The sequence below is a fragment of the Choloepus didactylus genome, chromosome 1 (assembly GCF_015220235.1).
Source record: "Choloepus didactylus isolate mChoDid1 chromosome 1, mChoDid1.pri, whole genome shotgun sequence".
NCBI classification, from domain to species: Eukaryota; Metazoa; Chordata; class Mammalia; order Pilosa; family Megalonychidae; genus Choloepus; species Choloepus didactylus.
In genome coordinates, this window is record NC_051307.1 from 28,161,443 (window position 1) to 28,177,133 (window position 15,691).

The 15,691-nt window shown below is 34.3% G+C and overlaps 1 long non-coding RNA gene across 1 annotated transcript in view; it reads left to right on the forward strand.

Moving 5' to 3' along the window:
- Positions 1-2,045: 2,045 nt before the first annotated feature.
- Positions 2,046-15,691, forward strand: part of LOC119531692 — a 172,472-nt gene continuing 158,826 nt past the window's right edge. The window contains exon 1 of the long non-coding RNA XR_005216383.1: positions 2,046-2,104. This is a non-coding gene — a long non-coding RNA (uncharacterized LOC119531692). The remainder of the gene's footprint in view (positions 2,105-15,691) is intronic.

Below are 15,691 nucleotides of genomic sequence, written 5' to 3' on the forward strand. Positions count from 1 at the left end.
AAGTATTCTGTCATAATTAAGGTAATGTGGTATATTAAATAATTTATGTTTGGTTATTAAAATAAGACTAATTTGCATAAAAATGCAGCAGAACTGCTTGCACAATAAATAGTTGTAAGAAGCTTCATCACGTGCCCAGTCAAAAGAGAAAAGCCAATACAAAAGGAATCCCACTGGATTTTCTTCTCTTTATTTGAATAATCTTCTTACAGAAATAAAGAAATCCTCAATCCTAATGAATGCTTCCGGTCTGTGTGCCCGTCTCTGTTCATGCACTGCAGGATTCATAAAGGAGCAGGAAGAATGTGAATCATATCTCATATATATGTGTCCTAGGATTATCTGCAAAAAATAAGAAAGTAAAGTCATTTTTGCATGTGGATATTATTTGCTGACGGGTATAAATGACAGTTTTCTCTTTGCTTCTTCACTCTTCGATTCACTCTTGTATAATAGCTGATCATTCATGGGCATGATACCCAGTAGAATTGGAGTGGTTTTAAAAAAATAGATGCAATGTTATTGGAAACTGGATTATCACATTTGGTATCTTTGTAAACAGTGCTAAATACACCTAGTGCAGGGCTATTACCACACCTAGTGCAGAGCTTACATATTATTAAAGTATGATCATGAAACAAAGGATCTTTTAGTAGATCAAGTATGAATATTGCACTTCAGTAAAAATATATATCAAGTACAAGGGGATATTCAGTAGAGACTTACTTGGGCTGTAAATGTTCTATTCAACCAAGCTTCTATTAATGAAGTATTTAGCTTCCTACATCTCTATGCCATTGTTACTGTTAGAAAACACAGTTTTCAATAGTTAGGCCCACCTGATCCTACATTGTTTTATAACCCAAACAGACAAAGAAATGGCTAAAATCCAGAAGAATGCAGAAAAAAAAAGAAAGAAAAAGAAAGAAAGAAAGAAAAATAGGAGAGGAAAAGATGTTTGGTCAGCACATCCTGTTATCTTGTAGGCCCCTCTCTTTTTATTGACCATTCAGGCTTTTGATCTCATCCTTCAAAGGGAGGAAGACACTGATATTAGTCCATATGGTATTTCATCCCTGCAAGCAGAGCAGGGGAGGATCTTATTACAGTAACTGAAAATGCACAGAAAGTAAACTTTTGAGATTAGATTAACATCAGGCTATTTCAACAAGGGCTTTTAGGCTTGAAATAACTCAAAGATGCTTAAGTGAAGTGATCATAATAAACATTTTTCTAGCTACTGAAGGCTATACTAAGCATTTTCCAGCTAAAGGTGAGTATTTTTCCTAACTATCCAGCTATCAGTATAAATGAGGACATTTTAAATATCTATTCATCTATTAACTAATCCATCCACCCAGCTATCCTTTTATTCCTTTTCATCATCATCAACAAATATTGTTGAGTGCTAATAATTATGAAGGCCTACACTAGGGACAAGGGACTGCAGAGATAAAAGAGGTCGATTTTGAAAGATGGTGGAAACTCATATAATGCGACTCTTAAATGCCAGTGTCCTGCTTCAGTGGGTTTACAATCTGATAATAGTGTGTTGGCAAAGTTAAAGCTTTTTATTTCCTTTAAGGAACTGTTTGTATTCTCCATAGATGGTCTTGAGGCCATCCAAATGATATTCCATGTTTCATTAAGAGAATATTTGTTTCTTCAGCAATAGATCTGAAATCAGTAACAAAGAAAGCATTCTTCAGTTCACAACAAATTTGTTAGGTTAATAGTATCACGAGTGATTAGACGGTACATAACACAATGCCCCATTTACAGCTTATAAAAGTAGGCTTTATTAATTCTCACAATAGAATTCCAGAGGCAGGCAGCTGCTGACCATTTTTTTTAAGGCTTCATATTATTAAGGCAAGTACTTTTCTTGGTATTTTCTTCATGTTTCTTGTCTAATAGTCAACTATGGCTCCTGCATATACATACATTTGGTTCAAGATCTGATCATGAAAGTTTTAATTCTAATGAGGCTTTATGTATTTCTGTTGTCACTTGTCTTTGTTTTGATTTGTTTTCTTTCAGGTAGAGATGCTTTCACTGCAGAAATCCTTAATTGGGTGCTCTCACTTGCATGGGAGCCTGAGAGGTAAGTTTTCTTACTCAGGTAAGTGAGAAGAAACTGATTAGAAATTGATGTTACAGAAGCCAATGACAGATTCAACTACATCAGACATTCACATGTGAACGAGTACCTCTGATTAACCTCAGAAATGTGTTTGTGAAAAGTAGACATTCTATAGGGAAGTTATTCCATTATTGTAAAAAGAAATAAATAAAGCAATAATCATTTAAGAAAACAAGCAACTCTGGAGGGATAGATCAAAATACATACGGATAGATGCATTACCATGCCATGCGCTGTGTACTGTCTTTAGTATCATATTAGATATAAAGTACTTCAAACACTGCTTGCTCATAATTGCATGTATGCAATAACATGATCCTCCTAACACCGGTAATATCCATGTGCACATCCTTTTGCTAACAGTTTGCCTGTTTCTCCAAACAATTATATATCACGCTCTTCTGATTGCATTTGGGTTGGAAATGGACAGTTTTCTGGTGAATCAATTTGATAAAAATTTGCAGTTTCATATATGTATATATGTATATGCAGTTTCATATATGTGTGTGTGTGTGTATATATATAACCGTAAACATTGGGGAAGAGTTTGTAGTGAGAAATATCTGTTCTAAAAGATTGAGGTACTGAAACAAAGAGTCATTCTACTGGGAAAACACTAACGTCTCAGACTCTCTAGAGGGTTGCTGGAATCCTTAAAAATAGAATTAGATTGATATGAATGATGTGGGCCCATTTATAAAAATTTACTGGTAAATATTTGAACTAGCTTAAGTTGTTAATGTCAAATAGGACAGGATAATCGAAGATTCTGAAATAAATAAAAGTCAGGATCCTTTTAAAATTAAATTGGGCAATATGATATTAATTGGAGATGTGGTTGTGAATCCATCAAGAAAAAGCTTCAGAAAGCTGCAAATTGATGAATGAACTTCTTCAACTATTAAATATCTTTTCATATTTGGTTCAAAAAATAAAGAAGGTAGAAGTTCTGGGCACCAATAATTGGAGATGTACAATTTCAAGTGTATAAAATTATATTATAGAAATCAAGCAAAAACATTTTAAAAATGTAAAAGATGGAATCAAAAAGATGTCAAAAACAAAAGAAAACAAATAACCTCGTAAAACACTGATAAAAATTCCCTGCATTCTAAGGAAGAAATGCAGACTAACAGAGGGACTGATATATAAAAAAAATTGGCAACTTTCCTCTAGGTGATAATATAGAGATCTTCTCTTATTTAAAAAAAAAAAAAAAGGTAACCTGTCTGTACAAAATTAATCTGTATTGTAATCATGATATGATCTTTAAACTAAGCAGTATGTTCCCTATTGACCCAACCTAGGGCAAGTATCTACATAGGTCCTGGGTGATTTCCATAAAGAACATCCTTGACAAGAAATACATGTGTGCCTTTTTTGATATATTTTATCTTTGAACTACTTAATTCTAAATATTTGCCAGTTCAAAGTGTATGGACATTTCTAAAGTAATTTTTATTAGAAAATCAAGACATATCAATTTTTAGAACATTTTAAAAATTCAAAAATATAATATAACCCATAAACTCAGCACACCCTAATCTTGTAATTATTAGTAGTTACCTTTATGGTTCTGGTTGATGAGGCATTCCCCACAATGAAAAATTTAGTAAAAATATAAAATTCTACTGATTATTGAATAATTAAACAGTCATAAGAATAATACTTTTGCAAGAAAAGTAGTTAGAGTGAATAGAAAGAGAAAGTGTCAAAAGCATCTCAAGAAAACAGGGATTTCAGGAGAGAGAAAGAAAGAAAAAGACAGAGGTTATATTACATGAACAAATTGAGGGTTGGGGGAAGGGGTATGTTCCAGTTTGCAAAAGCTGCTATTATGCAAAATACCAGAAATGGATTGGCTTCTAAAAAGGGGATTTATTAGGTTAGAAATTCAGAGTTCTAAGGCCGTAAAGGTGTTTAAACTAAGGCATGAACAAGAGGATACCTTCACTGAAGGCAAAGGCTAATGACATCGAAGCACATCTGTCACCTGAAAAAGCTCGTTGCTATTGGCTGTTGGTCCTCTGCCCCCAGATTGGGTTTCAAAATGGCTTTCTGTAATATGTCTCCGGGCTTCTGTATCCCTTAGCTTCTCTCAGCTGTCTGATTAGTAATCCTAGGGCATTTCTTTCCAAGCATCTAGGAGTCCTCTCTTAGCCTCTCTGGACAAACTCTAGGCTTGATCTCTTAGTTTAGCATTGCCAAACTTCCGGATTTGTGTTGGCTCTTAGCTTTCCTGGGGTCAAACTCTGGATTGCATATCTTAGCTTCTCTCCAAAAGGTCTCTCTAAGCTTTTCTGAGTTCCTTCTCTCCCTGAGCTTTCTTAAAGGACTACAGTGATCTAATTAAGACCCACCTAAAATGGGTGGGGTCACATCTCCAGGAAGTGATCTAAGCAAATGGTCTCACCTACAGTTGGGTGGGACACATCACCATGGAAACAACCTAACTGAAAGGTCCCACTCTAATCAAAAGATTAAGTCTGCCCCGACGAGATTGCATTAAAGAACATGGCATTTGTGGGGGACATAATAGACTCAAACCACCAAAGGATAGGAAAATGAGAGGCTTCTTGGAACTATGAAATGTCAACAACAGCCATCAATAGTAGACATTTCAAATGAGACAATGTAAATATATTTAAATATGCCTAAATATATTTAAATATATATTAGTTGTAAATCTTTCTGAAAGATGTAAACATTAACTGTCCTGCTTAATCTATGCCTCACTTAATAAGACATCTCTTTGTAGCTGAACCATGTGGGTTTCAGATGTAATGAAGGACTAGAAAGAAATTTGCTACAATTATGGCAGAGGTTATCTAGAGTGAAGGGATTATCATTATTTTTAAACACTTATAGTTGCCAAATTTCAAGTTATTTTTACAGTAGAATTTTTTAAGTTTATTTTAAAATATAAATGTTTTTGGAGATTTGTGAAGTATGAGGAGTTTTATACCATAAAAATATATTGACAATAATCATGACTATTCTGCAGAGGTTTTTAGTTCAGAGACGATAAATTCATTCTTAAGTTCTCATGACCAGGCAGTAACAGGACAGAAATCCCACCAGACTCTTCAAAATTGCAAAGTCTCTGACATACTAGTCTACACAGACTATCTAAAGAAGGGCATATCCTGAACATTAAATTTTCAGATGGGCATTAAATCTTAATTTTACATGGTAATATGAATGCACAATTCATTAAAAAAATAGAATTTTAATAAATTGTTGACTTGTAAACCTACAGTTTGCCATAATTGAAGATCACTAGTTGCATTCTTGGAATGTATAGAATTTTGGTTAATAGACTAAAAGATATTCAATAATATCATTATAAGGAATCAGAACACAGCACTGGAACAACACAAGCAGCAAATATCTGTGTGTGTTTGTTGGGCAACCAACACTCTTACAACAACTTTGAATAATTTATCTCAATTATTCCTCACAATAAACATGTATTTCCATGATTCAGATGAAGAAATTAAATATTACAGAAATTCCACAATTTGTACAAGGTCACAAAGCTATTTGGTTGCAAAGTCAAGGTTCAAATCATCCTTTGAAACCTGGAGCATAGTTTGTTCTTGTAATAAGTAAGCTTTTCTTTGTTTTAGGTTCACTGACAGACAATATTCTGTCAGGAAAATCACTTCTAGAATGAGATAATTTGGAAAGCCTGTGAATTTTATACCCTTAACCCATATATATATACATATATATGTACTTAGATATATAGTGATACACAGGATTTTTAAAATTTTGACAGGATAGGCTCTAGTTTGCCATGTATAACAGTAATGCCTAAGGGTGTTTACAATTAAAATTAAAGTAACATTTTGCCATGCAGAAAGTTCTTAGAGAAAATGCAGGCAGCAAAACAATGAATAAATATCGTCTAATGAAGTAAACCTTAATTCTAGAAAAACATCAAAGTAAGCATCTATTTATGGGCATAATTAATATTTATCAAACTTCTAGACAAACTGACAAATTTTACTTTAATTGACATCTCAAGTGTAGTTTTATTGGAAAGTACTCGTAGCCAAGCAATCTTCAGTATAAAGGAGAGGTTCTAGATATATGATGAGAATTGATTTCAGTCTTCAACATTTATTCAAAGAGATATACTAAACAATGAAATTAAAAGAAACAAGACCACATATCACCTTCTTGTGTCCGTTAATGTTGTTATATTCTGCCACTAGTCAATGAGAAGATATCACTGAAAATGTCTTACAAAAGTGTTAAGTGATAAATGTGTCCATAGGAAAGGCATTTCCTGGATTCTGCTTGGATGTAGACCAATACTATATTATTTTTACTCATCAAATTCAACTTCAGTGTTCATGATTATTGTTATCTAGTCATTTTGAGTATATTCATCCTATGAGATGAAGAAAGAAGAGATATCTTTTAATAGGCTTAAAGTAGAGTGTCCTTGAATCTTAATTTTCTAGGCTATGAAATAATAACTACATTTAAGTTTTCCCATATCATGTTGGAAGGAGAAGTGGTTGAGACAAGAGGCAGGTGTGACATACATCTCACCAGGTGGATGCATCTATTATGGTCCCCATTAGCCTTTGTTGTAAAATTTGCTGAACTCTTCTTTATTCTGACTCTGTCCTCTTCATTCCATGGAAAGCCACAAAAAATAGCCAACCCACATTAACATCTGGACAGTTTTCTACCATAGCACAGAAGCCTCAGTTTTCTGAATCTGAATCCTAAGCTACAGCAATGACCTTTAAAAAAAATTGTTTAACTTCCACATGACAGGATTCTCAACAATCCTTCTGGGATGGAGGAAGTGTCCAGTCAATGTTTTTGATCCCACTTTAACTCAGTCAATTTTGTATTTAAATTGTGTTACTTGTAATAGCTTCTGTCATATATCAATAGGTAAACTAAATTTCTCTTTTTGGGTTACAGGCAGTGTAAACTGAATTCAAACTAGCATCACAAATTACATAAATAAATATTGAATAAATCTACTCTTATAAATTACGGGGAAAAAACCCAAAGTCTACCTCCAGGACTTCAACAGTGTCATTAGGCCTATTTTCATCACCAGTCTCCCATCCCAACTCGGTCTCTCTTTGCCTTTGTCGGCATCATATTCATTGTTCTAGTTTGCTAATACTGCCAGAATGCAAAACACCAGAGAGGGATTGGCTTTTATAAAAGGGGGTTTATTTGGTTACACAGTTAACAGTCTTAAGGCCGTAAAGTGTCCAAGGTAAGACATCAGCAATTGGGTACCTTCACTGGAGGATGGCCAATGGTGTCTGGAAAACTTCTGTTAGCTGGGAAGGCATGTGGCTGGCATCTTCTCCAAAGTTCTGGTTTCAAAATGGCTTTTTCCCAGGACATTCCTCTCTAGGCTGCAGCTCTTCAAAAATGTCCCTCTTAGTTGCACTTGGGATATTTGTCTTCTCTCAGCTTCTCTGGAGCAAGAGTCTGCTTTCAATGGCCATCTTCCAACTGTCTCTCATCTGCAGCTCCTGTGCTTTCTTCCAAGTGTCCCTTGCTCCTTCTTGTATAGTGCACCAGTAATTTAATTCAGACCCATCCAATGGGCTGCCCAACACCTCCATGGAAATTATCCAATCAGAGTCATCACCCACAGTTGGGTGGGTTGCATCTCCATGGAAACACTCAAAGAATTACAATCTAATTAACACTGATAGGTCTGCCCCCACAAGATTACATCAAAGATAATGGCATTTGGGGGACATAATACATTCAAACTGGCACATTCATCTTCTGTCATATGTTGTCTCTACATAGCTGGAGAAGGCTGCAACTGGGTTTTGTGAATATCTTATTTGTATCTAGGTCTGCCAGAGAAAAAGGAAATGTCTCTTGAGGTAGTGTCGGTGGGAAAATCATGAGGATTCTGATTTTCTATTAATTTCTATAATAAAATCATTTTTAAATAAAGTGGTCTGGGAGAACCTATAGCCTCATGTGCTAACAAAGCACATAGAATAGACGAGTTTGAACTAAATGAGAATTTGATTTGAAACTGAGAAAAAATATTGTGATGTTTAGGTTTATTTTATTTCTTTTTATATTTGTGCTTATCATTATGAATTATTGGGACTGGGGTATGATCTTACAGTTACAATAGCTCTCATAATGGGAAGAATATGGCCTGACTGCACCAGTGTCATTTGAGAAGTGGTCACCTTCTCTCCTTCCCACCGGTGATTTGATAATTTCACGAGATAGGAGGAAAATCACCATAGGCTTTCCAAGAAGAAAAATAATCTTAGTTTAGGTATTAATAATTACTATTTTATTAAGCAGAAGAGATTTACTTTTAACTGAAATTTTGCTTTACCTTCTTCCTACATGCTTAGGTAAGGTAATTTCATTGCTAAAGAAGAACCAGCTGGCTGAATTAACTAAAGCTTTAGTTACCTAAAGCATACCGAATTATTTTTATTGCTCAAATAGGAAAACAAAAATAAATCCTAACTATTTTTGTGTCTTCTGTTTAAATGATGATAGGGAGAAATGTTCCTTCAATTTTACATTTTTGTTCAATAATAATATATAATTGACCAGGGGAGCCTGTTCAGCAACCACCTTAGGAAAAGGCAGCTATACTTATTTCTGTGTCTGTGTTTTCCTAAATGGCATGACCTAGTTTTCAATTTATATATCAGCATTTCAATGTCTTCTCAGTACTTTGCATTTGTCTCAAACTTATTTTAAAGACACAGATAGTAAAAGGAATAAAACAATGCTTCTTAATGTTTTCTCTATATTTCAAAGTATGAAAGTGCATGTAGATCAAGGAAAAATATATCTGAATGTGATACACTTCTAAAGGAACAGTAAGCAAACATTGGTTTGAACTAGCTTAAATGAAGTAATCTCGGCTTAAATGTATTTGTAAATTTAGTGAATACCCTTCATGGTTCAAAAGAAAAAGAGACACAAGGATGCTAAAGTCTTATTTTGTTCACCCACTCCAGAATTTAAAAAAAACTCTAGCTGAACATATAGTCAGTCATAGAAGAATGGTCATAGTGGTACAATTATTTTAGCAGTAGGTTTCATCAGAAAAAGTTCATCATGTACCAAAGGGCAATAGGATATAGCTCTTAAGTTATAGCCAGTGGCATTTGAGAAGATGCTGTTCTTACTCCTGTTTTTAAAGTGAAAGGAGAAACTAATGCATAGCCAGACATTGTATTTAAAGGCAGGTCATTGACTCTTTGAAAGTGTATCTATCTTGATCAAGGCCATCAACAAAAGGAGTAAACATAGTAATACATATGATGGATGGTAGTAATAAATACACATAATTCTTCTGAGATCTTGATTCTTGGCCTAACAAGATTATCATTGTGGAAGAATCAGGTATGTAGGACAATGGATAAAAGACTAAGCTAGTCATAAAATGCTTGGGCTAATCTCTTTATTATTTTTTTAATAGCAAAATATTTTAAGGATTATAAAATTGGAAGGAAGAAAGATAACATTTTTAAGACTATTATTTGAAAACTGGTCTATTTCATTTTTAATAAGTGTTACATTAATAATACAAATCTACTGTACAAATTGTCAGAATAAATCAATTAAGAGTTAGCAATTTCTTTATTTTATGAAAGTGGCTTTGTTTCATATCATAAATTAGCCAGGAATTTTATTTTCCCTTTTATTGCTATGCAACATTTTAAGTGTTTGGTTTGGGGCCTCTTTAGTCATCAGTCTACCCATGAATAAAGGGAGATAAATGCTTTCATTTTTTTTCCCACCCCGAATAAGTATTAGTATCCATAGTTACTCTAACTCATACAAATATATTATTAAACCTTAATTGAAGACATCTTTCCTCTATCTTCAACTAGGAATTAAAATCCTCAAATAGAAGATAAAAGATAATACTTTGAGTGGTTTGATAAGAAAATAAGTTAAACGGGGACTTGAACTTTTTGGTTGCTTGAAATTTTCAAATACCTAAGATCATACATATAAAAGAAAAGAACTTAAAGTGAGTCTACTCTGAACACAGTACGTTTTTCAGAATGTGGTTTTCCCCCTAGGCAAAAAAGACAGAACAAGGAAACCTCTGGACAGATAGGTTTTTACCTTCAAATACACATGTAAAATTATCAGAAATATTAATTCATTATAATCTCCCAGGACTTCTCTCTCCCCTCAAATTCCATTATACTTATAGTTTGTAAGATTATGCTTGGCATTATATTTTATACCACAATGCTTTGCTCTCTAGCATTGTTATATGTGAAGTCTTATTTCTCAGTCTATTGTTAAGCTCTCAAAATAAGGACCATAACTTATGGGACTTATGCATTTTTAAAGCCCTACCTATCAGAATAACAAACATTCAGTTGATAAACAGAACCATGTATATACATATTTCCTTATATTCACGTGGAAAGAGTTACATGGTGGATACAAAAATCTTCTAACTTAATACAATAATATATATTAATTAGCTATACTAATTAAGAAAAACTTTATAGCTGGATAACTTGAAATTTACACAGTCAGACCAATCCCTCTCTCTCACTCATTCTCTTTCTCTCTCTTCTCCCCTCCTTCCACGGACAAGTACACTTAAAAACATGCACATATGCACATGCACAGTTGGATAAGACATTATGTAAGTGTTAGAGGCACTTTGTCTAGAGGAGGTATCAAGCTTCACTTGGCATAAGTACCTAAATTTAGCATTGAATAGCTGGCAAAATATCCTATATTGGTTAAGTAACAACTATTTCTTTGAATGACCACTTAGAGACTACTTTGTTCCTCTAGAGCTTATCGCAGGTTTTCTCACATTCAGTGTGATTTTACAACATCCATTGAGTTTTAGAGAAGTACTTTTTGAAAACTTAGTCAAAAGCAACATTTGTAACAAACATTCATATTTGAAACTGTGAAAATTTAACAATTTTTTTTTTCTTAAATGCTTCTTTTTCAGATGTCCTTGAGAGGTGCTTTCTTGTCTGTGTCCTTCTTGCCTCAGAGTTACTTATCGTCTTTTCTTTGTAATTGCTATTCTCATGGATTAGGTTCAATTGCCCAACTTTTGTATACTTATTTCCCAAACCTGGGAATTAAAAGAATAATGCTGGTACATTCTTAATACAAACAGAAACTGTGACCAGCCTTTCCATGCATTTGCAATATTTTTCTTTCATTCTTATTTGTTCTGCGGCTTAAGGGTGGGGCCCAATTTCCTCTAGAAGAAATAATACAAATACTTCACTGGGTCATCAGACACAAAGGTGGGACCAATAGGCCAATCTGTACTGACACATGCATTCAATTATTCCACAATTATTTATTCAGAGCCTACCATGTGCAGGGCTCTGGGATGAGAAAGATGCCTGTAAAACAGTTTTTGCCTTCCATGGACTTAAATTTGACAAGGAGGGGAAAGGCCAATAAGCAAATCAATTGTCACAGAGTTAGGATAAAAGCAAATGTTTCCTGTTGCTTCTGTAACAGATTACCACCAATTCAATGCCTTAGAACAACACAAATATAATTATCTTATATTCCTGTAGGTCAGAAGTCTATCATGGTCTCACTGGCCTAAAATCAAGGTGCCAACAGAGTTGTTTTCCTTTCTGGAGGCTCTAGGGGAAAATCCATTTCCTTTCTTTTTCTAATTTCTAGAAGTTAGCCCACATCCCTTGACTCAAGTCCTCCTTCCATCTTCATTTCTCCTCCTCCTTCTGTACCATTTCTCTCTTTGGCTGCAGCTGGGAATAGTTCTCACCTTTTAGTAGCCATATGATTAGATCAGGATCACCTGCAAAATCCCAGATAATCTCTCCATCTCAAAGTTCATAATATTAATCAAAACTGTAAAGTCCATTTTTCCTTGTGTGATGGTTTGAAGCTGTATACCCCAGAAAAGACCGTATGATTTCAATCCATTCCTGTGGGTGTAGATCTATTGTAAGTGGGACCTTTTGATTAGGTTATTTCAATTGAGATGTGACCCACCTCATTCAAGGTGGATCTTAATCTTCTTACTGGAGTCCTTATAAGAGGATAAAATATAGAGAAAAGCTTCAGAGAAGTTTAGAGAGAAGAGCACACAGAAGCTAAAAGAGATAGAAGTTAAAAGGGAGAAACATGCAGAAGCTAAGAGAGGAAGCCACTGAAACCAGAAGCTGGAAGCAATGAAACCCAGGAGAGAAGGATCAGCAGACGTCATCATGTGCCTTGTTATCTCACAGAGGAACCCAATCTTTCCAGTAACCATTCTTCAGAATCCAGATATTGCCCTGTGGATGCCTTAATTTGGACATTTTTCACAGCCTCAGAACTGTAAACTTGTAAATTAATAAATCCCCATTGTAAAAGCCAACCCGTTGCTGGTATATTGCATTTCATCAGCTTTAACAAACCAAAACACCATGTAAGTTAACCTATTCACAGATTTCAGGCCATAGAGATTGGATATCCTTGAGGGGGACATTATTCTGCCCACCAAAGAAGGCTTTGTAGATTACAAGAAGTCCCAGAGAAGAAAATGATGATTTCTGTTGGTTGGAGAACTTGAAGGGTGATAAAAAGTACCAACCTCATAGGATTATTGAGTCTAAAATAATATTAACCCTAAGATAGTATGAATCTGCAACAATTTTCTCAGCACTTGTTTTACTACTGTGTTGTGCATAACCAAAGCCTCTGACCAACTGTGAAAACAGGCAGCATTATATAGGGTAAAACATATTGTCAGTCAAGCTATATACATAGCAAAACAGCTTTTATGTGTGAGAAGCATAAGGCAGATTTTGGCCTCAATTTTAAACAAAAGAATAGTAATTCATTGTTGTTCCTTTAAAAAGGCTCAGATATATTTTCTTGTTTAGAAAGATGTTACCTTGTTTGTGTTCAAGATGTAAAATCTCTATAGTCGTATTTTATATATATTATCAATGAGAAAATTTCTAAAATTTCCCTACAAATTGACATTTCTTTCCTTGCAATACTTCAGTTCACTTACTTCACATTAATAATGTTAGGAAAGTTTTAGTAATTATGTTTTTATTTTTAAAAAAATGTAATATATTTGAAACTGTTGCACTTTTAAAATCAGGATATATAGTGCTTATACAAAATCAAATTATCAAATGATTAAATACTCCTTGTTTAGAGGATATTTAAAATATTGACTACACTTTTAAAATAATTCACAGTCATGAGGTATTACAAGTCTGTTATTTGTAATACCAATAAAGCATGATTTTCACAAGAAGGAATTTCATTGTTCAAATTATATTATTTGCTTGTTATTAAAGTTTGACAATAAAATTATACAAATCCCTCCACTTAAGGAAATAGGAGAAGCTTAAAAATTAGTGGATAATACCCTAGGCAATTCTGAAGGAGAATAAAGCTGGAGAACTAATCTTTCCAGATATTAGGATATATTATTAAGCTCTTGTATTAAATACAATTTAATATTGGCACAAGGATGGACAAGCTGGCCAATTGAACAGAATAGACAGTTCAAAAATAGATCTACACATATGTGGTTACATGGATTTATGAAAATAATGAAATGCCATAGAAAAAGGTTGAGCTTTTCAACAACAGGTGGGAGGAAAATTGGCTATCCATGAGGAAATAGAAGAGTTTAATTCTTTCACTTATGTAACCACACACATATACTTACCACAGTTCCATAGATTGCAGATCTAAAATGTTTAAAGTAAAGCAATAAAGGTTTTATTGAAAACCATAGAACAAGCTTGTGACATCTGAGTAGGCAAAAATTTCTTAACATGTAAAAATTTTACTAGACATACTTTTGAGGATTGAGTCATGGCTCCCACAGAAGGCATGTTCAAGTCCTAACCCATGGTCCTGTGACCCATTCGTAAAGGGTGTCTTTGAATATATTATTAGTTAAGATGTGGGCAAATTGAATGAGGGTGAGACTTAATCCAATATGGCAGAAGGCCTTATAATTAAAGGAAATTGGACAGGGAAGCAGATTCCAAAGGAGGACATATTTCCATCTGACAGATGATAGCTAGAAAGCCATCATCTGAAGACAGATTGCAAGAGGAAGCAATATAAACTTGGGATCATCTCATTAAAAATATGTAGACAAACCAGAGTTAGCAGGCCATATTTTCTATTTTAGGAAACAAAACCAGGTTCTAACAATGTATCGACTCAATAAAGGCTGTGAGGCCGCTCTGATGTAAATCCTTGGTTGTTGTTTAGTTTTCTGGCTGCTAAAACAAAGACTGGCTGGAAATCATTGGGGTTTCTTGGTTTTTCCATCACATGACAATGCACATGGTGGCATCTCCTCTTTTTTCTTCCGGGTTCTGTTGACTTCCAGCTTCTGGCTGCTCCTGGTTGCTTTCTCTCTCTCTCTCTGAATTCATTCTGCTTTTAAAGGACTCCAGTAATACATATTAAATCCTAACTGGATAAAGTTGGGCCACAACTTAACTGAAGTAACATTTCTAAGAGAGTGTATTTACAATGGGTCCATACGCGCTGGAAGACATATCAAGACCAAAAGCATGTCCAAACTGGGGTATGCAATTTAATACACCAGAGTTGCTATTTCATATTTTATTGGAAATGTTTTGTGCATGATAATCATATGATGTTAGACTTCACTTTTGAGCAACAATTTGGCTTTGGATTTTATATTGTTTCTTTATAATATTATTTTCCTCTTTTGTTTATTACAGTTTTTAGCTCAGTTGTTTTGAATCAGTTCTCCTTCCTGCCTGAAATCCTGAAGCCAATACACTGACCTACAATCTTCATTAAATTGCACATGTCTTTTAATCACAGACCTAACAATTTTGCTGACACACTATTTTCTCAGGGGCATAAATTATTCTTAGATGGTTTAAATAAATAGCATTCACTAGCAGTGTTTGCTTTTGCATACTTTCAAATACAAAATATATACGGCTGTTAAATTTCACAACAAAATCCCATATCATCAGCACAAACTTTTAATGCTCTGCTTAAAAGAGCTGCAGAAATGACAAGAAAACATGTCCTAATTCTACTTCTCCTCTGTTGTTAAATTACTCATGTTGTTTTTGCTAGTTGACACATGCTGGGATAAGAAATATTTGGGACATGAGCCAAATTCTAGTATTTAATTCTACTCTGGGAGATTAGAATACTTTTTAAATGTTTCCTTGAGGATTCATATTAAAGCAGTTTCACCCAAAGGTGAAATTTGAGTGCCCCAATTTTTGAAGTGCCCAAAGCTTATAGCCAGGTGAAGGGAGAGTTCACATCCCCGCAGTTGTTGCCAAGACACAGCTTCTGATGGTATTTGAACTACTGATTTAGCTAAAACTTGTTCTTTGGAAGATGACTGTGGTAGGTTGAAATATGTAACACAACAAACACATGCTCTTAATCTTAATTTGCATCCCTTTGTGTGTGAATTCATTGTAAATAGGATCTGCTGAAGTTGTTAATTTCAGTTGAGGTGTTGTCCAACTGAAGCAGGGTGGGCTTTAATCTAGATAACTGAAGGCT